General features: G+C 33.7%; 1 protein-coding gene across 1 annotated transcript in view; it reads left to right on the forward strand.

The window, feature by feature from the left end:
• Positions 1–2,791, forward strand: part of LOC137653025 (acetylcholine receptor subunit beta-like 2) — a 211,132-nt gene that overhangs the window by 89,169 nt on the left and 119,172 nt on the right.

Here is a 2,791-nt window from a genome sequence, read left to right on the forward strand (position 1 = left end):
GCTAGAAAATGACCCAAGTGAAAATTATCAATTTCCAAACAATCGCAAAGCTAGAAAATGACCCAAGTGAAAATTATCAATTTCCAAACAATCGCAAAGCTAGAAAATGACCCAAGTGAAAATTATCAATTTCCAAACAATCGCAAAGCTAGAAAATGATCCAAGTGAAAATTATCAATTTCCAAACAATCGCAAAGCTAGAAAATGACCCAAGTGAAAATTATCAATTTCCAAACAATCGCAAAGCTAGAAAACGACCCAAGTGAAAATTATCAATTTTCAAACAATCGCAAAGCTAGAAAACGACCCAAGTGAAAATTATCAATTTTCAAACAATTGCAAAGCTAGAAAATGATCCAAGTGAAAATTATAAATTTTCAAACAATCGCAAAGGTAGAAAATGACCCAAGGGAAAATTATCAATTTCCAAACAATCGCAAAGCTAGAAAATGAACCAAGTGAAAATTATCAATTTTCGAACAATCGCAAAGCTAGAAAATGACCCAAGTGAAAATTATCAATTTTCAAGCAATTGCAAACCTAGAAAATAACCGAAGTGAAAATTATCAATTTTCAAACAATCGCAAAGCTAGAAAATGACCCAAGTGAAAATGAAAAACAAAAAGCCTAAAACTTTTCGTTGTATTCGAGTTAGAAATAGACCATTGGCTGCAATACCTCGCCCGTTTCAAGTTCTTTTGCAGGCTTCGACATCAGCTGGTCCCTTGCAACATGACACCTTGTCTGCCTGTCTCTCTCTTCTTGCTGTTGAATCCTCAAGAATTTCAATCTCGCCAAATGTCTCAATGGGTTTAGGGATTTCTGCCGAAGAGAGACAGTGATGGCATTCTTCAAAGTGTCGACAGCTTTCCAGTCCAGACATTGCCGTTCTTCACTTTTTACGTCCCAATAGAGACATTGTATCTGTTCTTGGCTAAAAAAAGGGTTTACCTTGTTCAGGCCATCGATGGGAATGCCATTTCCAGAGATATAAAGTGTTCTCTTGCTTGAGGGTACACTCGGGCACACTATTCTATCTTGTTTCTCTTCCTCTTGTTTTGATAAAGTTTTTATAGTTTATATAGGAAATATTTATTTTACTGTTGGTACTGTTCTTAATATATTTAAGTTTTCCTTGTTTCCTTTCCTCAATGGGCTATTTTCCCTGTTGGATGCTCCTGGGCTTATAGTATCAAACTTGCTTAAAAAATGGATTTACCGTGTTCAGGCCATCGCTGGGAATGCCATTTCCAAAGATAGAAAGAGTTCTCATGCTTGAGGGTACACTCGGGCACACTACTCTATCTTGTTTCTCTTCCTCTTGTTTTGTTAAAGTTTTTATAGTTTATATGGGAAATATTTATTCTAATGTTGTTACTGTTCTTAATATATTTAAGTTTTCCTTGGTTCCTTTCCTCAATGGGCTATTTGCCCTGTTGGGAGCCCCTGGCCTTATAGCATCAAACTTTCTTAAAAAAAAAAAAGGATTTACATTATTCAGGCCATCGATGGGAATGCCATTTCCAGAGATATAAAGTGTTCTCTTGCTTGAGGGTACACTCGGGCACACTATTCTATCTTATTTCTCTTACTCTTGCTTTGTTAAAGTTTTTTTAGTTTATATAGGGAATATTTATTTTAATGTTGTTACTGTTCTTAAAATATTTAAGTTTTTCTTGTTTCCTTTCCTCAATGGGCTATTTTCCCTGTTGGGAGCCCCTGGGCTTATAGCATCAAACTTGCTTAAAAAAAAGGATTTGCCTTGTTCAAGACATCGATGGGAATGCCATTTCCGGAGATAGAAAGTATTCTCTTGCTTGAGGGTAAACTCGGGCACACTATTCTATCATATTTCTCTTACTCTTGCTTTGTTAAAGTTTTTTTTTAGTTTATTTAGGAAATATTTATTTTGTTGTTACTGTTCCTAGAATATTTAGGTTTTCCTTGTTTCATTTATTTTAATGTTACTGTTCTTAATATATTTAAGTTTTCCTTGTTTCCTTTCCTCAATGGGCTATTTTCCCTGTTGGATGCTCCTGGGCTTATAGTATCAAACTTGCTTAAAAAATGGATTTACCTTGTTCAGGCCATCGATGGGAATGCCATTTCCGGAGATAGAAAGTGTTCTCTTGCTTGAGGGTACACTCGGGCACACTACTCTATCTTGTTTCTCTTCCTCTTGTTTTGATAAAGTTTTTATAGTGTATATAGGAAATATTTATTTTACTATTGGTACTGTTCTTAATATATTCAAGTTTTCCTTGTTTCCTTTCCTCGCTGATTTATTTTTCACTGTTGTAGCTGTTGGTCTTATAGCATCCTGCTTTTCCAACTAGGTTTGTAGCTTAGCTAATAATAATAATAATAATAATAATAATAATAATAATAATAATAATAATAATCGATATCAAATACATAAAGGAATGTTTCTGCATTTAGTTTTCAATCGTTGCCTGGTTCGTCCTATTTTTTTTTTTTGTCAATTTTCTTTAAAAATCGTGGTCACCTAAATTTCATCTCTATTTGGATTGTATGTAACATTTTCTAATATTGAATCCTAATGTGTGCAGTCCAAGGAAAAAGACATTAATAATCATTATATTTCGGTTTCTTGAAATTTAATATTTTGTCGTGAAAGAAATACTATACATTTCTGTATTTTGTTGTTTATTTTCTTTTTCGACCAAAATATTCCCTTTTATCTGGATACATTAATTCACCCATACAGTACATTTAGGCAAACTATTCTGATTTTCATACCTTACAGTGCTCTGGTATTATTAGCCTGGTT

The sequence above is a fragment of the Palaemon carinicauda genome, chromosome 14 (assembly GCF_036898095.1).
Source record: "Palaemon carinicauda isolate YSFRI2023 chromosome 14, ASM3689809v2, whole genome shotgun sequence".
NCBI classification, from domain to species: Eukaryota; Metazoa; Arthropoda; class Malacostraca; order Decapoda; family Palaemonidae; genus Palaemon; species Palaemon carinicauda.